This window comes from Mauremys reevesii, linkage group 12, assembly GCF_016161935.1.
Source record: "Mauremys reevesii isolate NIE-2019 linkage group 12, ASM1616193v1, whole genome shotgun sequence".
NCBI classification, from domain to species: Eukaryota; Metazoa; Chordata; order Testudines; family Geoemydidae; genus Mauremys; species Mauremys reevesii.
In genome coordinates, this window is record NC_052634.1 from 26,912,357 (window position 1) to 26,939,132 (window position 26,776).

Sequence of the window (26,776 nt, forward strand, 5' to 3'; positions counted from 1 at the left end):
TAAATGTCTTTAGTGTAGCCCAGACAGTTTTCTCCTGTGTTTTCTGCATTTGTATCACTTCTCCCCTACTTCCTACTACTTTGAAAGATTTAAAGTGTGAAAAGAGAGGTATTTTTCCTCATGATGCTAACATTCCCACATAGGAGACCCCTTCCACCAACACGCCTGGCAGAGGAACCAGAGATATATGAACTCACAGAAGTGTTGGGACAAACCACAACTTGAGCCAAGGTTCAGTTGTTGGCAATGGGGATTAAAAGAAAACTAAATATGTGACCAGAATTTGTGATCTTTGAATATATTAGTGTTACTAGTGAAAATGAAATCATAGGTGATGTTATTGGCTAGAGTAAGAGACTAGTTATTTGATAATCTGAATTATTTTGGAAAACTGAAAGTTGTCTTGTGGTTTTTTCTTTTTTTAGTTGTACAGGAAATGATGGTTAATCTTCAAAAGTTAATTTGATTTAATTTACCCCCTGTAGTGTAAACCTGGTAGAAAACCTCACTCCAAAGGTTGGGATGGGAGAATAGGTGTTACAAAGAGTGTATAAGAGAATATTGGGTCTGTATAGGTTTTATTTTTTTTGTATTTCAGATAGAGCATACTTTGCTTAGCTTCAAAGTCAATTTCTATTAAAAGGAAAACTTCTCGAGGAGACAAGTTGTGTAAGTTTTTACCCACTTACACTGTAAGCGTCACTGACTTCCCCACTTCTCTAATTTGCAAAGGAAAGGCCTGACATCTGTCATAGGATGTGTCCAGCAGGTAGGAAAGCTGCAGTTGTCAACCATCAATACCAAGGAAAAGGCTGAAGTCCACTGCCTTTCATATCTAAAAGCCATCCAGAGGCTGGTCTACACTGAAAAACTATGTTGACATGGCCACATATCTCAGGGGTGTGAAAGATCCACTCCACTGAGAGAAGTAGTTAATGTGACCAAAGCCCCAGTGTAGACAGTGTTAGGTTGTCAGAAGAATATTTCCAGTGTTTGAAGGGTAGACACAGCCTTAGACAGATTGATCCCCTCTGGGAAGTGAGTCATGACATCAATTCCAATTTTGACCCATCTCCCTATATGTGAGAAATCTGCTAGTATGGAGGGCTGAGCCAGCTGTCCGATCACCTGGTTCAACTGAGGGAAAAGCTCTTAGTACCCATCAGTCCAAAGACTGAGAGAAATGTTGAGTTCCAACCATTGTCATTTTAGTATATGATTGTTCCTTTCTCTATTTTTTGTGTTGTCCTTTCTGTTCTATCAGAGTGTGCCAATTGGCAGAGAGGTGAAAGTAATTCACAAGAAACTCCTGCCTCAGACCTGACAAACTCATCACACCTAATGCACTGATTTTTATGATATTTATCCAGGAAGCATAGCAGTGAGATCTCTACTGAAAGCTTGTAAATTATTGTTACTCCTGATCACTTCAAGAGGTGTGTATGAGTCCTATTGAAGGAGTCATGTTAGTATATGGAAAATTATGCCCATATGGTATTATCATGAAAGTGAGTCACCCCAATCAAAGGTCTTGTTGGGAATGGCCCATTCAAGTGGGAGGGAATTGTCACCCGTCCCTTGCTAGCCAGTTATGCAATGTGTTGCTGCATTGTCAATCTTTGCACCAGCCCAGAAAAGCCAATGGAAAACTATCAAAGACAAATTATAGACATCGAAACCCTGTGGAAGTGTAAACGACAATATGACAATGAGGAAATGGTCCTTTCTGTGAATATACACAAAAGACTGATTCATTTTATAACAGGGTGGAGAGAAACACTCTAGGTCCATTCACCAAGGAGATCACTAATGACCAGTGGTGCTTCAAGAAAGGCAGGGCTCTGGCTCCTAGGGACTAGCAGTCACTGCAATAGACTGTCACCTCACACTTCAATCTACTTAGGTAGGAAAGGTAACTATTAAAAAGTGTAGGTTGCATTTTGTGATTTTGTTTTGTTGGTAACAGTTGGTTTCCATCATTCACATTTGTTTGTTTAAATCTCTGTCCCTTGTTAAAGAAATTTCCCTTTGTTCAATAACTGTGCTCAAGTGCTGTGTATGATCCAGTAGCAGTGGGCTGCAGTAAAACTGGTAACCTGGGATGTACCATTGCTTCGGGCAGAGAGGATCTGGGATTTTTCTGAGTCCTGGTCTACTCTAGGAGAGGGAATCAATCTAACTTACGCAACTTCAGCTACATGAATAACGTAGCTGAAGTCGATGTACTTAGATCGACTTACCATGGTGTCTTCATCGTGGTGAGTCGACTGCTGCAGCTCCTCCGTAGACTCTGCCTGTGCCTCTCACCGAGCTGGAGTACAGTGGTCGACAGAAGAGTACTTGAGGATCGATTTATTGCATCTACACTAGACGCGATAGATCAAACCCCCCCCCCCCTCCTTGCTGGATCGATCGCTGCCCGCCAATTCGGCAGATAGTATAGACATACCCTGAGTATCTGGTGATTGGAGCTGGACCCCAGAGGGGGACACATTGAAGAAACTGAGGGGTTAAGGTGTCTTTATTGTCAACTGTTAAGGTTGCTGTCGCTCAGAGGAGGGTGCTTGACTGCCTGACAGGCTGGTGAGTTTGGTCACTGACATCCAGCTGCCAAATGCAAAAGTCCCTATTCCTTGTGGCAGGTGGCCACAAGGAGAGTCACGGCCCTCAGCACCCTGAGAAGGGTCACAATGTGCATCTATGTTGATCCACACAGGGAAAGCTCCTATAGCATAAAACTCTGCCCTATGAAATCATGGAACATGTGCTCTTTGCTCTGTGAAAGCACATAAAGAATCCAAGCGCTGGAGGGTAGGGTTTGGGTCCAGAGTGACCTAGACACATTGGAGGATTGGGCCAAAAGAAATCTGATGAGGTTCAACAAGGACAAGTGGAGATTCCTACTCTCTAGGATGGAAGAGTCCTATGCACCGCTTCAGGCTGGGGACAGACTGGCTAAGTGGCAGTTCTGCAGAAAAGGAGCTGGGGATTACAGTGGACAAGAAGCTGGATATGAGTCAATAATGTGCCCTTGTTGCCAGGAAGGTTAACAGCATATTGGGCAGCATTAGTAGGAATGTTGCCAGCAGATCAAAGGAAGTGATTATTCCCTTCTATTTGGCACTGATGTGGCCACATCTGGAGTACTGCATCCAGTTCCTCCCCGCACTACAGAAAGAATGTGGACAAATTGGAGAGTGTTCAGCGGAGGACAACAAAAATTATTAGGAGACCTAGGCATATGATTTATGAAGAGAGGGTGAGGGAACTGGAGTTATTTAGTCTGCAGAAGAGAAGAGTGAGGTGGGAATTTGAGAGCAGCCTTCAACTACCTGAAGGGGGGTCCAAAGAGGATGGAGCTCGGCTGTTCTCAGTGGTGGCAGATGACAGAACAAGGAGCAATGGTCTCAAGTTGTAGTGGGGGAGGTCTAGGTTGGATATTAGGAAAAACTTTTTCACTAGGAGGGTGGTGAAGTATTGGAATGGGTTCCCTAGGGAGGTGGTACAATCTCCATCCTTAGAGGTTTGTAAGGCCCAGCTTGACAGAGCCCTGACTGGGATGATTTAGTTGGGGATTGGTCCTGCTTTGAGTAGGGGGTTGGACTAGATACCTCCTGAGGTTTCTTTCAACCCTAATCTTCTATGATTCTAAGTAGCTGCAAGTGTCTCTTTGTGTTCACATCTGTAAAGACACTAGGAATGGGTGACGGGATGGATCACTTCATGATTATGTGTTCTGTTAATTCCCGCTAAAGCATCTGGCTTTGACCACTCTTGGGAGATAGGACACTTGGCAGGATGGACCATTGGTCTGACTCAGTAGGGTTGTTCTTATGTTTTATGTACAGAAATGAGGCTCTTACAAAGCCGAAATGGGGGGAGGGGCTCTAAATTTATATCAGAGTTAGAGAGAAATATGTTCAAACACAGTGAGACTCGATGTACGAAAGAAATAACACGTGATCCCCATCTCCTTCCCCAAAGCCTTAGGTGGGGATTAGCTGCCAACAGCTGCGGCTGCTGCTCTGAGGGGAGCGGTATGAGTTGTCTGCCTGTGGGTGCGGCCCACCAGCTGGTTCTCCTGGGGCAGACAATGAGTGGCTGGGCAGGAATGGTGCATCAGCTGGAGTATGAAATATGAACAGGGATCTAAAGACTCTACACTGGCCTCCAGTGGGGGTTGAGGATGCTGAGGCAGTGGAATTTCAGCATCAGAGTCATCAAGATTCAAAGCTGCTTGGGGGTGGAGAGGAGGGGGATGACTCCACTGGATTTTTAGTGCATCCCCTTAACTACTCGCCCATGACAGCCTGGCTTTGTCATTGCTCTGTGGTTCTCCTGTTGCTCATTCCCAGCTTCTGGAAAGCAATGGCGAGGGACACCATCCGTGCCCATCCTGGCTAATAGCCATCGAGGAACCTATCCTCTGTGCACTTCTCTAGTTCTTTTTTGAACTCTGTTCTATTCTTGGCTTTCACAACATCTTCTGCTAAAGAGTTCCCCAGGTTAACTGTGCGTTGTGCGAAGAAATACTTCGTTTCAAACCTGTAGCCTATTCATTTCATTTGGTGACTCCTCCTAGTTCTTGTGTTATGAGAAGGAGTAAATAACACTCCCTTCCTTGGTCCTTTGAAAGACGATATGTGAGCCCCCACCTCCCTGCCCCACCTCTCATGTCCAGGGAACAACAGGGATATAACAACACGGCAAACAACAAGGTTCAAAGTCAATGCACCTGGGAGAAGTATCTGCTGTTTCATTCCTTACATTCCTGTCCCACTGCATGGCATGGCCATTTCCTTTCCCTCCTTTCTGTGAAAAGCTTTTGTGTTTTGCACAGAAACATCATTTCCACAGGAGACACCCAGGAGTGGGGGCTGCATTCCTGTGCCAAACAGTCACTAGAAGGAGGCAGACAAAGGCCTTTAAGATGAGGTGTCCATCACTGTCAGAATATCATCTCCCTCCTTCAGCTCACTGGCAGCCTGAATTTCTTCCTTATCCTACCAGAGTCTTGTCTGGACTCAGCAATATCCAGCCCCTCTGTATGTAGTGGGCAAAACCCACAAACCTTGTCTTTAAAACAAGCCGTCCCCTTCCTTCTTAGGGAAGATTTTTCTATGATTGAAATTGAGCTTCAGTTCCCCTCTCCTAGGGGCAGGTTGGGTGTGGGGTCAGCTCCCACTGAGATCTGTTTTCACCTTTACCCCCTAACTCTGCTCCCAGCTGTCAGGCGGCTTCCAGCCCATCCACCGTGCTTACTAGCTCCATGGTCACGTGTAACCCCCTTTGCCAGCACACGTAGCCTGCAGGAAAGCTGCTCCCGCCAGCTGTGTTGGTGGTATAGTGGTGAGCATAGCTGCCTTCCAAACAGTTGACCTGGGTTTGATTCCTAGCCAATGCAATAATGGCTTTTCTCTTTTGTTGGTTCCTTGTCTGGAAGTGGTTTAATTTCAGTCACATTGTGTTACAATCACATTATCAATAGAATGAGACAATAAGTGTGTCAAAGCCGAGCAGGTCACACAGGAGGGAGTAATACAAGGGGCTGGAATGTGTCATCTGAGAAGACAGAACACTTGGAAACCTGCATCTCCCATCCCCTGGCTTCCGTGTGATGATTCCAGCTGCGTGAGCTGTTTGTACCATGTTCCTGCATGATGGGGAAATAAAGTTTTGAGTCAGTTTTTGCTCCTACAGATTCCTTTGCTGTTACAATTATATTGATATCAACAAAAGGGAAGCAAAAAAACAACAAAAAAACCCACCCAACTTGCAATACAGTTTTGGAAAGAGTATTTCATGGGTAATCCAAAAATTTCAAAATAAAAGTTAATGCTAAAATGGGAGCCGGGGGAGAGAGATCAGGTATGTGGAGAGCCCCTTGATATTTGAAACCTACATCTACCCAGCTTTCTGAACACCTGTGAGGAGCAAGATGGAGTTGGGACATCTTCAGTCATTGATTGTCTCTCTGTGTTCTCTGTCTTTCTTCTCCCCCCATTATTCTTCTCCAGTGTCTACAGCATTCAGGAAAAGCCAGAGTTTCATAGATTCATAGACTCTATGACCGGAAGGGACCTCGAGAGGTCATCGAGTCCAGTCCCCTGCTCTCATGGCAGTACCAAATACTGTCTAGACCATCCCTGATAGATATTTAAATATTTTACTGTCTGCAGCCACAAAGCGAGAAAAATTACACTTCTGGTTCAGAGGCAGTGCACACACGTAAGAATCAATGGGCTTTTAATTCCTTAGGTTCTGCCACCATATGCTGCTTCCATTTCATTTCAATCTTTCCCCAAGATTTCTCATTGTGCACAGCAACATTACACCCTTTGAGAGAGTGGACCAGAGGCTGCATTAATTTAACCTACAAAAACCAAACAAATAGAAATGTAGATTAGATTAGAATAGAAATGTACTCTCAGGTTCCTCCAGCCCAGGGGTTGGCAGCCTTTCAGAAGCGGTGTGCCAAGTCTTCATTTATTCAGTCTAATTTAAGGTTTTGCATGCCGGTAATACATTTTAATGTTTTTTAGAAGGTCTCTCTCTACAAGTCTCTATATTATATAACTAAACTATTGTTGTATTGTAAAATAAACAAGGTTTTCAAAATGTTTAAGAAGCTTCATTTAAAATTAAATTAAAATGTTGATCTTACGCCGCTGGCCTGCTCAGCCTGCTGCTGGTCTGGGGTTCTGTTCACCTAGGCTGGCAGTGGGCTGAGTGGGGCCTGCGGCCAGGACCCCAGCTGGGAAGGGTCTGGCAGCCAGAACCCCAGACCGGCAGCGGGCTGTGCAGGGCCAGCAGCCGGGACCCTCAGCCCACTGCCGCTCAGGGGTTCCATCCTCCGGCTCCTGCCAGCCGGGATCCCGGCTGCCGGACCCGCTCAGCCCGCTGCCGGTCTGGGGTCCCGGCTCTGCCCACATACAGTGGGTACCTACCTTCTCCCTGGTTCTGGCCCATTCTCTTCCTCTCTCTGCACTGAGCTGAGGATGGGAATGGACCGAGCACAGGGCTGGGGATGAAGGGTCTGGCCAGGAGCTAGAATGAAGGAGGGGGCTCAGGGTTGGGGCAGGAGGTTTGGGTGTGGGGGCACTTACCTGGGGAGCTCCCATTTGGTGTGAGGGGTGCAGGTGGGAATGTGTGCAGAGGGGTGCAGGAGCTCCCGTTTGGTGCTCAGGGTGGGGGGTGGGGATGTGCGGGGTGCATGGGATGTGGGGAGGCTGGGGATGTGGGAGGTGCCAGAGTCAGGGCTGGGGGCATGTGAGGGGGTGCAGGTGTCAGAGTAGGGGGGCTGGGTGTGTGTGGGGGTGCCAGAGTCAGAGCTGGGGTCGGGGGGGTGGAGGGGTGAAGGAGTCAACAGAGGGCGGGTGGTACAGGGCTCAGGGCCGGGGCCTGGGTGGGGTGTGGGGGTGCAAGGCTCAGGCCAGGGGCCTGGGGGGCTTGGGGGGGTCAGGGCTCCGGGCAGAGGGCTGGGTGACTGCCCCCCCGAACTCCCTTCCCCCCCGCTCCTTGTCCTGACTACCCCCTCCTGGGACCCCACTCCCTATCTAAGCCTCCCTGCCCCGTGTCCCCTGACTGCCCCCCTAGGAACCTACCCCCTACCTGTCCCCTGACTGCCCCAACCCTTATCCACACCCCCGCACCCAGACAGAACCTCCCAGACTCCCATGCCTATCTAACCGCTCCCTGCCCCCTGACAGGACCCCCAGAACTCTGGATCCATACACCCCCCAGCTCTCTGCCTGCCACAACCGCTCTCCACACCCCTACCTCCTGACAGCCCCCAGAACTCCCGACTCATCCAACCCCCCCAGCTCCTTGGTCCCTGAACCCCCCCAAGACCCCTAACTGTTCCCCCAGGACCCTCCTTGCTCCCTGTTCCCTGACTGCCCTGTCTCCTATCCACCCCCCCACCCCCTAACAGACCCCGGGACTCCCATGCCCCATCCACCCCCGGTCCCTGACTGCTCCTCCAGAGACCCCACCCCAACCACCCCCAGGATCCCACCCCATCCAACCCACCCTGCTCCCTGTCCCCTGATTGCCCCCCGCATACCCCAACCCCACCCCAGCCCCGGACCCCTTACCATGAGGCTTCCCGCTCATTCGGAGCCCGGCTGCCGCGCGCAGCCACACCCCTCAAAGTGCTGTGCGCAAGGCAGCAGGGCGCTGGATGAGCGGGGAGCGTCTTTCACTCCCTGCAGAGCCAAACGCTGCCCCGCGGGAGTGCGGAGCCCCGGCCCCCAGAGCGCTGTGTGCGTGGTGGCAGGCCTCCAGGGGAAGGCAGGGGAGGGGCCGGCAAGTTGCTGTGCTGGCAGGATTTTGAATGGCACACTGGAGTCCCGGCAGGCCCCAGCGTGCCATTAAAAGTTGGCTCGCGTGCCATCTTTGGCACGTGTGCCATCGGTTGCTGACCCCTGCTCCAGCCCAACCTTCTGCTGATGCACCTCAACGCACGGCTATAAAGGGTTTGAAGCTTTCATTGCTTAAGTTCCAGGACCCTGAGGGATTTCAGCTTCCCTTTGTCCAGAGGAAACCTTCACCCCACTAACAACCAGGTTCTTGTCCATGGATCACTGTAGGGGGCTGGGTCCCTGTTTGTCTAGTCTCTCTATCTAGGACAAGCCGGGGCGCCTCTACAGGAATCCATGGCACACCCACATCTTGAATACTGCCTGCAGATGTGGTCACCCCACCTGATAAAAGATATATTGTAATTGGAAAAGGTTCAGAAAAGGGCAACAAAAATGATTAGGGGTCTGGAACAGCTTTCATATGATGAGTGATTAATAAGACTGAGACTTTTCAGCTTGGAAAAGAGATGACAGAGGTCTATAAAGCAATGACTGGGTTGGAGAAAGTAAACAAGGAAGTGTTATTTACTCCTCTAGACACAAGAACTAGGGGTCACCAAATGAAACGAAGAGACAGCAGGTTTAAACCAAACAAAAGGAAATATTTCTTCACATAACACGCAGTCAACCTGTGGAACCCTGGGGCACCTAGGATCGGCCACTGTAAGAAGACAGGATACTAGGCTAGATGGACCATTGATCTGACCCAGTGTGGCCATTCTTATGTTGTGTACTTGTGAACTGGGGTGTATGAGCACCAGGGCCCTCTGTGGAGCTGCCCTTCTCCTTCTATCTCTCATGTTTCAGTTGACTCCAGCCTTTTCTTCTATTCAGCATCATTGTAAACAAGCTGCCCTCACCTCCTGTCCCCTCCAGAACCAGAGTCCCCTGTCTTGTGTAAATCACTGACCTCCCTCAGCACTGACTGCCCCTCCATGTCCCTGTCCCTCCCTCTGTACTGATGGGACCCTTCTCTCCAGTCCTTCCTCATCAAGCAGCTCAGTGGATGGGAATCTTAGAGTCACCCTGGTGCTTTAGGAGCAGAAACCCCCCCAGAGCTTCCATGCAATTGGCACTTTGCCCTCACTGCTCAGGACTGTAACCTGTGCAGGGAGACTGGCTGGGCCACATGCCAGCTGGGCCTGAGCAAAGCAGCAGGGGTGAAAGGCAAACATGGGGAGCGAACCCAGGGCCTTATACATGCAAAGCAGGCACTGTACCACTGAGCCACATCCCCAAACAGGCCTTCTTTGCTGACTGTTACACTCAGAGCCGGCCTCTTTCCAACGCATCCAGTGGCTTATAAGCTTCATGGGAAACCCTTCCCCCCCAGTCATGCTCTCGTGCAGGTTGCTGGTTCTTAGGGGTCACTTTGCAGCAGGGCCAGATTCGATGTGTGGGGCAGAGAGAGTGTGTGCGCCCTGGACTCAAGGTTAGCTCAAAAAAAAAAAAAAAAAAAAACAGGCAAGGGAAAAACTGCTGGCTGGGAGCTGAATATGCAGGACAAAGGGTTGGGATTCTTCTACGCTCAGATTTGTTATGTAGCTGGCAGTCTCCCAAATGATGGTCTGTTCCTTCCCTCAAAATGCCGGCTAACCCTCTCCTTTTGAATTTAAAGCTCCATGAAAGGCAAAAAATAATGAGGAAGAAAGCATAGAAGCTATGGATGTAGTTAAGAAAGGACTTGGAGTGATAAAAGACCAAAGGAAGGAAAGTATCAATGTTTCTGCCTGGTTTTAAACCAGGGATCTTTTGCAAGTTAGGCAAATGTGATAACCACTACACTACAGAAACCAGCTGCTGTCAGTTTTGGGGCCCTTTTCTAAGGCTTTCTCAGTAGCTGCTACACCAGCTGATTTGCCTTTGAAGAACAGGGAAACAAAGGGCACCAAGAACTTATGTTTTTTGGATGAGCCAAGAAAAGGGAGCAGCATTGTCCCCCTTGGGCAGCCCCTGTTCAATTCCAGTTCAGAAAGCAAAACTCTTCTGCAAGAATATCCAAAAAATATTGTGTTTCACTTTACTTCAGAAGTACAGTTGTGTGGCAATTAAATGATGACTCTAAAGTTTCATAAAAGCAAAGAACATTAAACAAAATAGTGTGGGAAATACGGATGTATCTGAGAAAATGGCTTGGAATGAAGGAAGACAAAAATTGATCCGGTCGAGAGAACAGGCCCTGTTTCCCCCTGGTTTGGAGCTTCTCTCACAACTACTGGAATAGCAAAGCTAAGCAAATGGGGTTCTATTGTTGCACAGGAGATTGAAGTGAGGCCATTTTCTCCAGATGGTCATGTCAGGAGTGGGATTTGAAACCACATCTCTATGCAGATACCAGAACACCCAAGAGATAGGGAAAAAAGAGTCTTAAAACTGGCACTTTAGACCAGTCCACCATCCTCCTGCTACAAAAAACATGACTTATCAACCCTAGTTTTCATTAATAGTTGATGAACTCTTTAGGGAGGTCGAGATGGCACATCTCTTTCGACTCCTAGAGACCTTCTACAGCACAGCTGATTTGTAGACACACTCACCCGGACCTAAAGTTACACGTTTCCTGGAGCTCCATGAGTTCTGTGGTGTTGGAATCTCCCTGCTCGCATTTTAAGTGAACAAAAGATGGGTGCTGGCATTCTGAGACAGTAATGGTGAACCTCAAAATCCTGCCCTGTGGGCCAGGCAGTTAAGCAACCAGCACCCACAACCTCTACCATGATAGCATCCTGTCTGGGAACAACTCACTTACCAACAGCTGGGGCGTGAAATCCTCATTTCTGTGTTGTTCTATCACTGTAGTCCCCACTTTCCTATTGCTTGTCTGTATAATCTCTGTCTGGTGCTGTGATTCTTTCTGTCTGTTGTATAATTAATTTGTTGAGTGTAAACCAATTAAGGTGGTAGGGTATAATTGGTTAGATAATCATTTTATAATATGTTAGGATTGGTAAGTTACATTTCAGTAAAATGATTGGTTAAGGTATAGCTAAGCAGAACTCCAGTTTTACTATATAGTCTGCAGTCAATCAGGAAGTAAGGGGGGGAATGGGGGTAGAGGAATTAGAATTATGTTTTGCTAAGGGGGGGAATAGGAACAGCGAAGGGGAACAGGGACACAGGCAAGGCTCTGTGGTGTCAGATCTTGGAAGGGGGACACTGAGGAAGGAAATTGGAATCATTGCTTGCTGGAAGTTTACCCCAATAAACACTGAATTGTTTGCACCTTTGAGCTTCGTGCATTGCTGCTCTCTGGTCACGTGAGAAGGACCAGGAAATGGGAGGGTGATGGGATAAACCCTCTAACAAGTACGTCTATCAGGGTGTGAAAAACCCCAGAACCAGTATAATTAAGCTGACCTAAGCCATGGTTAGATAGTGCTAAATGAAAGGAAAGATTGTTCTGTGAATGTAGCTATTACAGGAATGGAAAACCCCTCCCCTCACTGTAGCAACTGTCTTCTCCACAGTGCTATAGCAGCATTTTAAGTGTAGACAGCCTCAGAGCAAAACCAGATTTGGCTCTGTGGATGCTCAGGCACTAAGACAACAGTAATTACAATATACTAATACATCTGTAGCTGGCAGGATTTGAACCTGTGTGGAGAGACCCCAGTCAATTTCTAGTCCATTGCATTAACCAGTGGTAGTTGATTATTTTATCAAGAGCCAAATTTCTTGGTCAATCTCTAGACACCAGAGAAAATAATAATAAGTATATAGAAAGATTTTGCAGTCACTATGGGCATAACCATGACGATTGTTCTGTGTTTCACTCTATATATTTGGCACCACTGCCTTTCCCTTTAGTCTTGTAGTTTACCAAGGGTAAAACTAAATATCTCTTCAGATACCAGGGAGTGTTTATGTTCATTCCTGCTAGCTACACAGGGCTTTGATGTATCTGCTTTCAATCCTCCAGCTCTGCCGGGACAAGTAACATTTCAGGCTGTCACTGAACTGAAGAGGGGAGATCATTTTTTGACAGGTTACGCCTCCTCTTAAAAGTTTTTGTCTGGCTGGCAGCCCTGGTTCCCAAGTCTCTCCTGAGGGAAGAAGGTTTCTGTGCAAAATACTAAAAGTTTTAACAGAGAGGAGGGAAAGGCGATGGCCACATGATGGGGCCAGTATGTACCACAACATGGTTCTTTTATGTGGGATGACTCTCAACACTGACTAATCTCCACTCCCTTGGATTTGAAGAGATGTTTAGTTTTGCACTTGGGAACCTGTAAGGCTGAAGCAATTTTATGGATGGTGACACTACGATTGAAGGGTTATTTAATGTTGTAAAAATTGTTAAAAACACTGAGCTTAAACTGGAACTGCCTGTTATTAAAGGCTGGTTTCCCCACCTCAGTTCCATAAGCTCTGCTAGAAACACCCTGGATTCTCTCCTGCCTCGGTGGGAACTGCAGGGAATCGTCCCCTGCTGCCCTTGGCTCCAGGCTGGTTTTTCTGGGGAGGGGACGTGGAATTGATTTGTTTGCTGTTGAGAAGGGAGCCGGGCCAGTTCTCAGGGAACGAGAACTCCCAGCATCTTCCCAGCCCAGCCCAGGCTGCTGCCCTGTCCCAGCCTCTGTTCCCCTGGGGGCCCTGCGTGTTTGACTCTAGAGCAGGCCGGGAGCAGCAGCTGAGGCAGAGGACAGCCTGGGCCGGGCAGATGCTAGGAGCAGAGCACCAGAGGCCTCTACTGGCTCCCTCCTGAGCAGGAAACAATCAGTCCCCACCCGCACCCCAGGACAACAGCCTGGCGCCAAGGGCAGTGCCCACTGGGGGTTTCTCTTTTTCCTATTCCTGGGGTGAGCAGGGACCTGGGGGTGTTTCTAGCAGAGCAGTTGGAACTGAATTGGGGAACCACCTTTTAATAACAGGCAGCTCAAGTTCAGACTAATTTTGTTACAATTTTCTTTATAATGTAAAATAATTCAAAAGTAAACGGGCAGGAATGATTGGAACTCTTTTCTCCCGGGCATAGAAAGAAACGGCTTTTTGGCTTTTCATGATACGGGAGTCAGGTTCATTCACTGTTCAGAAGCAACGTGCTCAGAAGCCTGTTGTGTTTCATTTCTTAGGTTCTGCTGCCATCGTGTGACCATTTGCTTCCCCTCCTTTCTGTCCAAAGCGCAGAGCCCAGTTCCTCCAGGGAGAGGACATCTTTCTTCTTTCCTTCCTCAACAGCCCCCTTCCCTGGAGAGCCCCTTGCTGGGGTCTGGGTGGGGAACAGCCGTTTCTGAGGATTAATTTCACACCATATTTGGTGTTGATATATAGATTTTACAGGCAGACTAGATCACTAGGTACCTCTGCTCTGACCTGATTCAGAACAGAGTCCAGAGAATTTTATCCAGTGACTCCTACACCCACCCCAAGATCTTCTGGCTGAACGAGGAGGGTTCATTCAGAAAGTCATCGTGTTTGGATGTAAAGGTGTGAAATGATGGGGAAATTGGCCCCTCTTTCAAGTTTAAATGTTGTAACTTCTACATCTAACCCGGGGTGGCCAACCTGAGCCTGAGAAGGAGCCAGAATTTCCCAATGTAACTGCCAAACATGCACCTTTGTATGCAACTGCTGAGTCAATTGTGAACCTTCCCATCATTATCATTATCCCTTCGAAATGATGATGGTGATGGACACTTGTCTCGATATCCCAATGTGCCCTGGACGTCTACAAGCTGCATTAGCCAATCCAACCATTCGGCACTTGCAGATGGGCACCTCTGTATTGTGCCTGAGTCTTGTACAGCTATGAAAATCTGATAGATGCCGATATTTTCCCGTCTTTTTAACCAGCACTAATACCAGGCCAGGCCAGGGCTGGGAAGAGAGAGAGAGAGCAGCAGGTTTCCCCTATTGTTTCCTGCTTGCTTTTTCTTGACTAGCTTCACCTCTGCACCAACCTGCATTTTTCTTATGTGAGCCTGGCTAGCTCAGTTGGCAGAGCATCAGACTTTTAATCTGAGGGTCCAGGGTTCAAGTCCCTGGTCAGGTGATAAACTTCTCACTATGAGTGTAAAAATCTGACTTTCTGAATTCTTCTTTGGTGTTACTCTTTCTCTTCAGGATTTTCCTTTCCTAAGAAGGGCCTTTGTGGGGTGGGATTGAAGGAACAACTCCTTGACATCCCCTCTGTTCTTGCAGCCTGGAGGAATAAAGGCCTCTGGGCATAGAGCATGTTCCTTCCCTGCACACACACACAGACACACACACACACACACACACACTATCCCTAAGGAATTAGAATCACCTGCTGCCTTCCCCTTTCCTGCTGGATCCCCAAATGAAGATGCTCTTCAGCCCAAACCCATGTCCCCTCTTTTCCCAGTGCCCCTCAGACCCAACCCTCAGTCCCTCCTATGCTCACTGCTCCTCACTCCCAACCAGAGCCTGCTCCTTTTCACCCTTCTCCTCTGTCCCAACCCACAGGCCCCTCCCATTCCCAGTGCCCCTCAATCCCAACCCACAGGCCCCCCCTATTCCCAGTGCCCCTCAATCCCAACCCACAGGCCCCCCCTCCTCACGCTGCTCCTCAATCCCAACCCACGGCTCCCTCCTTCCCTCCAGCAGCAGGTGCTTCAGACCCCCACAGGAAGATTTTCTTGCAAGGTTTCATGTATGAGTCTGCATGTGGATTTTACAGTATGTTGGAAATAGGTTGGGTTGCTTGCCAAAATGATCACTTGTGGCTGGTGTTGGATTCCCAGTCTCCTTGTTATTGGGGCAGGAGAAACAAAGGGTTGTTATCCTTGATGTGTGAATCAAGGACTCAACCCTGGGTGCAAACTAAATGAGCTGCCCACAGATTCTGGCAGCCACAATCAGCATTTGGTGCGATAGCTCAGACCTGTCCCTGTCCCTGTCCCTGTCCCAGAGGGAGGGGGTCACCTGCAAGGGGCTTGGACCACTGACCTATCAGCTCTTAACTCCCAAACTTTCAGTAACTCTATTATCAGTGCCAGTGAGGGTAATTTAAACCATAAGAAAAACCACACTGGGCCAGACCAAAGGTCCACCTAGCTCTGTATTTTGTCTTCTGACAGTAGCCAATACCAGGTGCTCTAAAAGCATCTCAACAAGGCACCACTGGGAGTTAAACCCAGCATCTCCTGTTTACAAAACAGGTACTTTAACCAGCTAAACCATGGTGCTTGCCTGTGACTAAGGTACAGCATCTGCTCACACCTGACTCCCTGCATCCCCACCTGGGCCCCACAAAGCAGAGGAGCAGGTGTGTGTGTGTGTGTGTGTGTGAGAGAGAGAGAGAATCTTTGGCCAGGTCTGCACTACAAAGTTATTTCAGCAGAATTATATTGCTCAGGTGTGTGAAAAACACACTATGCTCCCTCGGTTGGCACTGCAATGCCACATCTGGTGACAAAACTGCCCTGTTTTGGTGACCAAATAAAACCACGTCGATGAGCTTTTTGCAGCAAACTTAAAGTGACAGAGTGTCAGTGTAGACGCTGCTTTTCATTATATCACCATAACTGGCCTCCTCCAGTATCCCACTATGCCCTCTGTGAACTCGCCTGCCCTGCATTCCTGCTACAGAGCCATGGGCCCCTCCCCTTTCATCGCTCTGGGAAGTTCTGACAGCTGAGCCTGCTGCTCTGCTCCGGCAGCCAGGAGCAAATCTCTGCCGTGGATGCTGCTCTCTCCCGCCCTGCGAACACAGAGCAGGGTGGCGGGAACTTCCTTTCATGGGGGGGCACCGGCATCCAAACTATGACACCCCCATGACACCCCTTCCCTCGAGGAGGCTCTTACCTTCTAAACAGGGACTTCTGTTTTCTAGTAAAATCACTAAAAGGGAAGGAGAAAACTCGAAAGAGGTTCCTCCTGGCGCTCACGTACCTGAACCCGAATACTCTCTCAGTCCTCAAAGAGAGACCTGGAGAAGGAGACTTGCTGAAGCAAAGCCACAGGGGTCTCTGAGGTTTCCCTGGCCCCTCACCCCTGTCCTGCCTGGCTGATGTCAGCATCTCTCTGTGAGGTCACCACCTCCCCACCACCTTTGACCAATAGTCTGAGGTCCTGCAAAAGGCCTTTGTGATGTCACTGCCTGTCACGGACTCACAGATCGTGCCCACTCTTGGCCCCGTGCGGTCCATGGGGGGGTGCCCCTTTCAGTGCGACAGCCCTTCGCAGGGGTCCACTCTCTCTCGGGGTCAGGCCCCTCCACCTGGAGCCGCACCTCTCTGAGCCTTAGCACGTCTGTCTCTCGCCGTGGGCCCCCTCAGGGAGTCCACGCGCTCTGGACCCCCTGGGCCTCCTCATCCCCGAAGGGGTTGATGCCCCCTGTTCTCTAGACCGGAGTGACTCTCAGCCAGTGTAAAACAGGAGGGTTTATTGAGAGTTGAACACAGCACAGGAAACTCTCAGGGCCTCAGGCCTGGCCTCCCTCAGCACAGCACATCCCAGCCCCCTGCAGCCAGATGGGCTCTGCCTGCTTCCCCTCGCCAGCCCCGAGCCCCCCCGCTTCTCAGCTGGGCCTCCGATATCCCCGGCCCCAGGCCCCGCCTCTGTCCATTGTCTTTTCTCCAGGTAAACAGGGTTGCCTGGGCCTCCTCCCCTCTCTGCCCTCCTCTGGCTGGAATAGGTTGGTCACGGGGTCCTCTCTCTGCAGCCCATTGTCCTCTCACTGGCCAGAACTGGCTGTGACTCCTGAGCTGGGTCACCAGGTCACCAGGTCACCAGTCGCTGGGGTCTCCATCCTCCAGGCCATCAGCCGGGGTCCCAAGTCCCTCTCCGGTCCTCTGTAACAACAAACTCCCTCTCCCCTCACCTCGTTAAACCAGTAACACCTGGGGACACTGAGTCCCACTCCCTGTGCATGCAAACCACTGGAAAACACAGAAAACCCTAAGAAAATCCCCCACTTCGTCACAGAGCCCAGCACCTCTCCTCCTCTGGGCACCTAGAGCAGAGGCGGCTGGTGCTGACGGCTCCAAGGGAAGGCTTAAAAGCCACAGAGCAGCCGAGGGCAGGGCAAGAGGAGGGCAGGACCATGCCTATGTGTGGCCTTCAGACAGGCACAAAAACACCCAGCCAGGCTGCTCCCTGCCAGGCCAAACACCCACTGAAGGCCACCCGCAGACCAGCATGTGGGGAGGCTGCTGATGCTCTGTGGCCATTATCGAAGACGGTAGGAAAGCAGGGCCAGCCCCCCTGGTGGGGCCTCTTACTGTTCCCACTCTCCATGCTCACTTTGGCAGTGGGACAGGAGATTTTTCCCCAGCTGGCGAGAAGCAGAGAAACACCCAGGCTTCATGTAGCAAACCCCCTCAAGCACAGGGACAGGTGCACATTTGGAAGAGGGAAACTGCTCCACACGCTAGCCCGGGCAGCCGCCCATTTTCTTTGGCAAGTGAGGAAGGGCAAAGGCGAGACTGGAAGCACCTGGGGCTCATGCCCCAGCCTTTGTGACACCCAACCCGCAACTCCTTCCTGGGGCTCTAGCTGAAGCCAGAGCATTGGCCTGAGCGGCCAAGAAGAGGTTCCAGCCCTGAAGGGAGCAGGACTTTCAGCCCAAAGGTAAAACTGCACAAGCACAACCACGAAGGGACTCGAACCCTCAATCGCCTGATCCGAAGTCAGACGCCTTATCCATTAGGCCACATAGAAAAAGGCCCTCCAGGCACTTCTTTGGAAAAGGCCGACACTGACGCATCCGACGAAGTGGGGATTCACCCACGAAAGCTCATGCTCCAATACGTCTGTTAGTCTATAAGGTGCCACACGACTCTTTGCTGCTTTTGCAGACACTGTGTTTCTCAGGTCAGCTACTGAGGGGGGCCGAGACTCTCTGGGCACAAGAAGTCGAGTTCCCAGTGAGATGTGAGACTTAATTCTCTGGAGCCAGGTGCAGGGCTTTGGCAGGGTGTCATAAAATTCACCCAAGCCCCAGCTGCTTAGATCTAGGAAGCCTCCCTCTCCCATCCCCCCTGTGGCGGGTGGGTTGGTGGGTGCTGGGGGAGGGGGCATTGCCTTCCCATGTGGCTTCCTGCCTCCCCTGTGCAGCCTGCAGTGCCTCACTGGGGGTAGGGGATGGGGCTTTCCCGTCCCCAGCGTGGGGCAGGAGTGGGGGGGGCTGCAGGGTGGTGGCTGGGGACAGGAGAGCAAGTTGTCACAAAATACACCCAAGCCCCAGCTGCTCAGGTAGGCCTATGAACCCCTCCCCATCTCCCTGTGGTGGGGAGGGGCACTGCCTTCACATGTGGCTTCCTGCCTCCCTGACCCCTGCTGCAGCCTGCTGCCCCTCACCACAGCCTCACTGGGGGACGGTGGGAGGGGATGGGGCTGCCCCCCCTTCCCCAGCGTTGGGGCAGGAGTGGGGGCTGGGGCTGGGGCTGGGGCAGGGGGGGAATCATAGGGTCAAACACTCACGGAAGCCCCAGCAGCTGCTAAGGTGAGTGATGTCCGTCTCCTGGCCAGAAGTCCCCTTCGCGTCTCCTCCAGGTAGGGGCAGGGGAGGGGAGGGCTGCCAAGCACGGCACGGCCCCCTCCACTCCCCTCCCGCTCCTGAGGTGCTACAGCACCAGCAGCTTGCACTGCTGTTATGCTGTAGCCCTTAGGCGGTGGCAGCAGCAGCAGCAAGGGAGAGAGACGCGCGCTGCGCACTCTTCACGTTCAGGCAGGGAAGCTCCAGGGCGGGGAGTGGGGGGAAGCTCCAGCCCTGGCGGCGGCGGCGCGGGGAAATGAGAGGCGGGGGGGGGGCGCTCCAAGCAGGGGAGAAACCTAGCTCCAAATATTGGTGGAGCAGAACCCCTGACTGTGCATATTCCTGGGGCTTTAGCCCCAGGAGCCCATATAAGTTGGTGCCCATGGCCTCCACGAGTGCTGCACTCTGACCAGCTGAACCAGGCAAGCCACGGGAAGCTTCTCAAGGTCTTCCCCTGGTGTGGGCTTGGATGCGAAAAGCACCTGGCCGTTAATCAGCTGTTGCAAGAAGTGTGCAGAGTAGGAGTAGCGATGGGGCCTGTAGCTTTCCACAGCATCTCAATTTGGGCAGTTTTCCATTCCCCTTTTCTGTGTAATGTCCCTCCCATGGGTTTCACTTGCGGAGCTGTACGACTCTGGCAGGGTGGCCATTTAGAAATCTTTTCCTTGCTTTTCTTTTTCGCCTGGCCCCAGCGTTAGGACCGTTTGGGTGTTTCAGTGTGTGTGTTTTCCCATTTGGAGGCATTTGGAAGTTTGGAAGGGGAGTCGAAAGAGGAGTCTTTTTCACAAGCAAGTTGGCTTTCTGCACAGGTAGGGCCCTTGGCCGTAAAGCTCAGCTCCGTCAGTGCGTCTGCATGGGGTTCCTCCAGTGCCTCAAGAGCCCATGCTAAACTCTCGGTGTGGGGCGTTTGGCTTGCGCCAGTCAGAGTGTGGTGCCTGCGTCTTCCCAGGGCCGGCTCCCGTGAGGCGCACATAACTTGGGAGGAAAGGGGTAGAAGAGAAAGCAAGTGAAGCTGACTTCGAGTGGTGGTGCCCCTGGGTGGAGTGGTCCTCCTGCTCCTTCCTGTTGGAGGGGTGGGCTCGAGTGTGGGCTTGGGGGGTCTGGCTGTGGGCGGTGGGAGGATGGTGTCCAGGGAAGTCCCAAAGGTCACCCTGCGCCGGCGGAGTGTGAAGCCTCTCCCCTAGGTTGGGGTGCCGAGTGTTAAGCCTTCCTCTGTGGCTTGGGCTGGGGAGCGTGATCCCGTGTCGGGTACATTTGGGTGGAGCTGGCGGCCGGCAAGAATTCGGGCCATCAGGTCAACGCTCTGTGGACAATGGGGGCGAGCCGGCAGGCCTGTGATTTTGGCTTCGCTGGGCGGGCAGCTCAAGCCTGGCCTCCTATGAGCCTGGAAGGCAGCCGGCCGGGCTCACCCGTTTCCTCCCCGGGCCCAAGTTCCTTTCAGGCAGCAGGTGGAGCGAGGAGCCCAGGGAGGGGAGACCAAGGAGGTGTCCGGAGCCTCGTCCTGCCCGGCGCCCAGCAGGGCTCTTGCCCACTCCCGGCCCACCTGGTTTTGGCCTCTGCCACCCCTAGCAGTCAGCCAAAAGACCAGAAGCCACCCTCTCCCTCCCGCAGTGGCCAGCATGGGGCTTGAACCCATGACGTTGGCATTATTAGCACCACGCTCTAACCAGCTGAGCTAGCCTGCCTATAGGAAGCCCTTCCTTGCCTGACCCTTTTGGAAGGAGTCACCGGCTGGCGCGGGGAATGATGTGGCCTCCGTTATCGAATGGATGGATCAAGACACCCTCTGCCAAGGTAGGGGAATTAGCTCAAGTGGTAGAGCGCTCGCTTCGCATGCAAAAGGCAGTGGGATCTATGCCTGCATTCTCCAGCGGCAAGGCAGCTGCAGGATCTTCTCTTGCCCTTCTTTTAGAAGCCATGGACAGTCAGCCGGCTCAGCTCCTCCAGTGGCCTCCATCCCTCTCCCCGCTTGGCCTCCCAAAAAGCCAGCCCTTGCGGAGCACAAAGCTCTTCCTCCCCGGCCCTTCTCCCCCTTGCGCTGACTGGTAGGCTGGAGACAGCTGGGGGAAGTTAGCTCAAATGGAAGAGCATGGGAGAAGTAGTCAGACCCATACACACATTAACCAGCCTGCTGTGCTCTGCTGGGCTGGGCTCTAGTGGGGGACCTGCACCTTTCTTTCTGAGCTCTCACTGGAGCACAATCCCTTTCCTCCTCCCTCCCTGCTAGTCTACGCCAAGCTCATTGGCCGGGAGGGAGAGCCACTCAAATACAGAATTACTCACATCCCAGGGGTCCATGAAGGGAATGAGGAGATGGGCGGGGTGGCATGCGATACCAGCTCAGCTGAGACCGTGAGACCTCTCAGCCTCCTGATCTCAGGCAGCATGGCAGCCGTGGAGCAGAGCAGAGCAGAGCACGCAGAAAGCTTGGAGACAGCCAAAGCGGGGAAGGGCTGTGTTGGTCTGGAAGAGGGAGTCGGTGGCTGTCTATCCTGGCGGAGGCAGGGTCGTTTTGCTGTATGCTTGGCCAGGGGCCAGGGAGTCTGCTAGAGTTGCTGAGCTGGGCCTGCTCCTGGCTTTGCTTGGGTTAGAGGAAAGTGGTGAAGATAAGAACGGCCCTCCTGTGTGAGACCGATGGTCCATCTAGGCCACTATCCCGTCTTCTGACAGTAACCGATGCCAGGCGCTTCAGAGGCAATGGCCAGAGCAGGCAATCGTCAAGTGATCTATCCCTGCGTTGTCTTCTGAAGTTTGGTGCTTGTATCAGGGGCTAACTCTCAGCCCAGACACACTCCAGGGAGGGAGCGTTGGTGTTTGTGCCGAGGAGCGTGGCTGGGACTCGGACCCCCTTCCCCAGCTCTGGGTAGCGCCCCCGCTCCCCATTTCAGGCTGTGTTCTGCTTAATGCCACAGAGCCCTTGCCTTTTTTTGCCCGATGCCTGAGAGTCAGGCCAGCTGCGGGGAATTAGCTCAAGCGGCAGAGCGCTCGCTTTGCATGCGAGAGGTAGTGAAGGACGCCGCCCGCATTCTCCGAGCCTGTCGACTAAGGGCTCCTGATGAGCGTGGTGGACGGGAGAGCCGGCCATCTGACTTTTGGCCTTGCTGCCCGTAGCGGTCAGGCCGAAAAATCCAAAGCCACCCTCCCCAGGCCTACAGCCACCAAGGGGCTCCTCTGCACCATCTTGCCTGCACGAGTGCCGCACTCTGACCAGCTGAACCAGGCAAGCCACGGGAAGCTTCTCAAGGTCTTCCCCTGGTGTGGGCTTGGATGCGAAAAGCACCTGGCCGCTCATCAGCTGTTGCAAGAAGTGTGCAGAGTAGGAGTAGCGATGGGGCTGTAGCTTTCCACAGCATCTCAATTTGGGCAGCTTTCCATTCCCCTTTTCTGTGTAATGTCCCTCCCATGGGTTTCACTTGCGGAGCTGTACGACTCTGGCAGGGTGGCCATTTAGAAATCTTTTCCTTGCTTTTCTTTTTCGCCTGGCCCCAGCGTTAGGACCGTTTGGGTGTTTCAGTGTGTGTGTTTTCCCATTTGGAGGCATTTGGAAGTTTGGAAGGGGAGCCGAAGGAGGAGTCTTTTTCACAAGCAAGTTGGCTTTCTGCACAGGTAGGGCCCTTGGCCGTAAAGCTTAGCTCCGTCAGTGCGTCTGCATGGGGTTCCTCCAGTGCCTCAAGAGCCCGTGCAAAACTCTCGGTGTGGGGCGTTTGGCTTCCGCCAGTCAGAGTGCCGTGCCTGCGTCTTCCCACGGCCGGCTCCCGTGAGGGGCGCATAACTTGGGAGGAAAGGGGTAGAAGAGAAAGCAAGTGAAGCTGACTTGGAGTGGTGGTGCCCCTGGAAGGAGTGATCCTCCTGCTCCTTCCTGTTGGAGGTGTGGGCTCGAGTGTGGGCTTGGGGGTCTGGTTGTGGGCGGTGGGAGGATGGTGTCCAGGGAAGTCCCAAAGGTCACCCTGCGCCGGCGGAGTGTGAAGCCTCTCCCCTAGGTTGGGGTGCCGAGTATTAAGCCTTCCTCTGTGGCTTGGGCTGGGGAGTGTGATCCGGCATCGGGTCCATTTGGGTGGAGCTGTCGGCCGGCAAGAATTCGGGCCATCAGGTCAACCCTCTGTGGACAATGGGGGCGAGCCGGCAGGCCTGTGATTTTGGCTTCGTGGGCGGGCAGCTCAAGCCTGGCCTCCTATGAGCATGGAAGGCAGCCGGCCGGGCTCACCCGTCTCCTCCCCGGGCCCAAGTTCCTTTCAGGCAGCAGGTGGAGCGAGGAGCCCAGGGAGGGGAGACCAAGGAGGTGTCCGGAGCCTCGTCCTGCCTGGTGCCCAGCAGGGCTCTTGCCCGCTCCCGGCCCACCTGGTTTTGGCCTCTGCCACCCCTAGCAGTCAGCCAAAAGAGCAGAAGTCACCCTCTCCCTCCTGCAGTGGCCAGCATGGGGCTTGAACCCATGACCTTGGCGTTATTAGCACCACGCTCTAACCAGCTGAGCTAGCCAGCCTACGGGAAGCCCTCCCTTGCCTGACCCTTTTGGAAGGAGTCACCGGCTGGCGCGGGGAATGATGTGGCCTCCGTTATCGAATGGATGGATCAAGACACCATCTGCCAAGGTAGGGGAATTAGCTCAAGTGGTAGAGCGCTCGCTTTGCACGCGAGAGGCAGCGGGATCAATGCCCGCATTCTCCAGCGGCAAGGCAGCCACGGGACCTTCTCTTGCCCTTCTTTTAGAAGCCATGGACAGTCAGCCGGCTCAGCTCCTCCAGTGGCCTCCATCCCTCTCCCCGCTTGGCCTCCCAAAAAGCCAGCCCTTGCGAAGCACAAAGCTCTTCCTCCCCGGCCCTTCTCCCCCTTGCGCTGACTGGTAGGCTGGAGACAGCTGGGGGAAGTTAGCTCAAATGGAAGAGCATGGGAGAAGTAGTCAGACCCATACACACATTCTCCAGCCTGCTGTGCTCTGCTGGGCTGGGCTCTAGTGGGGGACCTGCACCTTTCTTTCTGAGCTCTCACTGGAGCACAATCCCTTTCCTCCTCCCTCCCTGCTAGTCTACGCCAAACTCATTGGCCAGGAGGGAGAGCCACTCAAATACAGAATTACTCACATCCCAGGGGTCCATGAAGGGAATGAGGAGATGGGCGGGGTGGCACGCGATACCAGCTCAGCTGAGACCGTGAGACCTCGCAGCCTCCTGATCTCAGGCAGCATGGCAGCCGTGGAGCAGAGCAGAGCAGAGCACGCAGAAAGCTTGGAGACAGCCAAAGCGGGGAAGGGCTGTGTTGGTCTGGAAGAGGGAGTCGGTGGCTGTCTATCCTGGCGGAGGCAGGGTCGTTTTGCTGTATGCTGGGCCAGGGGCCAGGGAGTCTGCTAGAGTTGCTGAGCTGGGCCTGCTCCTGGCTTTGCTTGGGTTAGAGGAAAGTGGTGAAGATAAGAACGGCCCTCCTGGGTGAGACCGATGGTCCATCTAGGCCACTATCCCGTCTTCTGACAGTAACCGATGCCAGGCGCTTCAGAGGCAATGGCCAGAGCAGGCAATCGTCAAGTGATCTATCCCTGCATTGTCTTCTGAAGTTTGGTGCTTGTATCAGGGGCTAACTCTCAGCCCAGACACACTCCAGGGAGGGAGCGTTGGTGTTTGTGCCGAGGAGCGTGGCTGGGACTCGGACCCCCTTCCCCAGCTCTGGGTAGCGCCCCCGCTCCCCATTTCAGGCTGTGTTCTGCTTAATGCCACAGAGCCCTTGCCTTTTTTTGCCCGATGCCTGAGAGTCAGGCCAGCTGCGGGGAATTAGCTCAAGCGGCAGAGCGCTCGCTTTGCATGCGAGAGGTAGTGAAGGACGCCGCCCGCATTCTCCGAGCCTGTCGACTAAGGGCTCCTGATGAGCGTGGTGGACGGGAGAGCCGGCCATCTGACTTTTGGCCTTGCTGCCCGTAGCGGTCAGGCCGAAAAATCAAAAGCCACCCTCCCCAGGCCCACAGCCACCAAGGGGCTCCTCTGCACCATCTTGCCTGCACGAGTGCCGCACTCTGACCAGCTGAACCAGGCAAGCCACGGGAAGCTTCTCAAGGTCTTCCCCTGGTGTGGGCTTGGATGCGAAAAGCACCTGGCCGTTCATCAGCTGTTGCAAGAAGTGTGCAGAGTAGGAGTAGCGATGGGGCTGTAGCTTTCCACAGCATCTCAATTTGGGCAGCTTTCCATTCCCCTTTTCTGTGTAATGTCCCTCCCACGGGTTTCACTTGCGGAGCTGTACGACTCTGGCAGGGTGGCCATTTAGAAATCTTTTCCTTGCTTTTCTTTTTCGCCTGGACCCAGCGTTAGGACCGTTTGGGTGTTTCAGTGTGTGTGTTTTCCCATTTGGAGGCATTTGGAAGTTTGGAAGGGGAGCCGAAGGAGGAGTCTTTTTCACAAGCAAGTTGGCTTTCTGCACAGGTAGGGCCCTTGGCCGTAAAGCTAAGCTCCGTCAGTGCGTCTGCATGGGGTTCCTCCAGTGCCTCAAGAGCCCGTGCAAAACTCTCGGTGTGGGGCGTTTGGCTTCCGCCAGTCAGAGTGCCGTGCCTGCGTCTTCCCACGGCCGGCTCCCGTGAGGGGCGCATAACTTGGGAGGAAAGGGGTAGAAGAGAAAGCAAGTGAAGCTGACTTGGAGTGGTGGTGCCCCTGGAAGGAGTGGTCCTCCTGCTCCTTCCTGTCGGAGGTGTGGGCTCGAGTGTGGGCTTGGGGGTCTGGTTGTGGGCGGTGGGAGGATGGTGTCCAGGGAAGTCCCAAAGGTCACCCTGCGCCGGCGGAGTGTGAAGCCTCTCCCCTAGGTTGGGGTGCCGAGTATTAAGCCTTCCTCTGTGGCTTGGGCTGGGGAGCGTGATCCGGCATCGGGTCCATTTGGGTGGAGCTGTCGGCCGGCAAGAATTCGGGCCATCAGGTCAACCCTCTGTGGACAATGGGGGCGAGCCAGCAGGCCTGCGATTTTGGCTTCGTGGGCGGGCAGCTCAAGCCTGGCCTCCTATGAGCCTGGAAGGCAGCCGGCCTGGCTCACCCGTCTCCTCCCTGGGCCCAAGTTCCTTTCAGGCAGCAGGTGGAGCGAGGAGCCCAGGGAGGGGAGACCAAGGAGGTGTCCGGAGCCTCGTCCTGCCCGGTGCCCAGCAGGGCTCTTACCCACTCCCGGCCCACCTGGTTTTGGCCTCTGCCACCCCTAGCAGTCAGCCAAAAGAGCAGAAGTCACCCTCTCCCTCCCGCAGTGGCCAGCATGGGGCTTGAACCCATGACCTTGGCAATATTAACACCACGCTCTAACCAGCTGAGCTAGCCGGCCTACGGGAAGCCCACACTTGCCTGGCCCTTTTGGAAGAAGTCACCGGCTGGCGCGGGGAACGATGTGGCCTCCGTTTTCGAATGGATGGATCAAGACACCATCTGCCAAGGTAGGGGAATTATCTCAAGTGGTAGAGCGCTCGCTTCGCATGCGAGAGGCAGCGGGATTAATGCCTGCATTCTCCAGCGGCAAGGCAGCCACGGGACCTTCTCTTGCCCTTCCTTTAGAAGCCATGGACAGTCAGCCGGCTCAGCTTCTCCAGTGGCCTCCATCCCTCTCCCCGCTTGGCCTCCCAAAAAGCCAGCCCTTGCGGAGCACAGAGCTCTTCCTCCCCGGCCCTTCTCCCCCTTGCACTCACTGGGAGGCTGGCGACAGCTGGGGGAAGTTAGCTCAAATGGAAGAGCATGGGAGAAGTAGTCAGACCCATACACACATTCTCCAGCCTGCTGTACTCTGCTGTGCTGGGCTCTAGTGGGGGACTTGCACCTTTCTTTCTGAGCTCTCACTTGAGCACAATCCCTTTCCTCCTCCCTCCCTGCTAGTCTACGCCAAACTCATTGGCCGGGAGGGAGAGCCACTCAAATACAGAATTACTCACATCCCAGGGGTCCATGAAGGGAATGAGGAGATGGGCGGGGTGGCACGCGATACCAGCTCAGCTGAGACCGTGAGACCTCGCAGCCTCCTGATCTCAGGC

General features: G+C 52.9%; 5 non-coding genes across 5 annotated transcripts; 2 read left to right on the plus strand and 3 right to left on the minus strand.

Moving 5' to 3' along the window:
• Positions 1-14,282: 14,282 nt before the first annotated feature.
• Positions 14,283-14,355, plus strand: TRNAK-UUU. The gene has a single exon. It is a non-coding gene; the product is annotated as a tRNA-Lys (tRNA).
• A 6,060-nt stretch (positions 14,356-20,415) lies between these two features.
• On the minus strand, positions 20,416-20,489 carry TRNAI-AAU. The gene has a single exon. It is a non-coding gene; the product is annotated as a tRNA-Ile (tRNA).
• A 2,721-nt stretch (positions 20,490-23,210) lies between these two features.
• TRNAI-AAU lies at positions 23,211-23,284 on the minus strand. Its single transcript has one exon. It is a non-coding gene; the product is annotated as a tRNA-Ile (tRNA).
• Positions 23,285-23,396: 112 nt separating this feature from the next.
• On the plus strand, positions 23,397-23,469 carry TRNAA-UGC. The gene has a single exon. It is a non-coding gene; the product is annotated as a tRNA-Ala (tRNA).
• Positions 23,470-26,005: 2,536 nt separating this feature from the next.
• TRNAI-AAU lies at positions 26,006-26,079 on the minus strand. The gene has a single exon. It is a non-coding gene; the product is annotated as a tRNA-Ile (tRNA).
• Between the last annotated feature and the right edge of the window lie 697 nt (positions 26,080-26,776).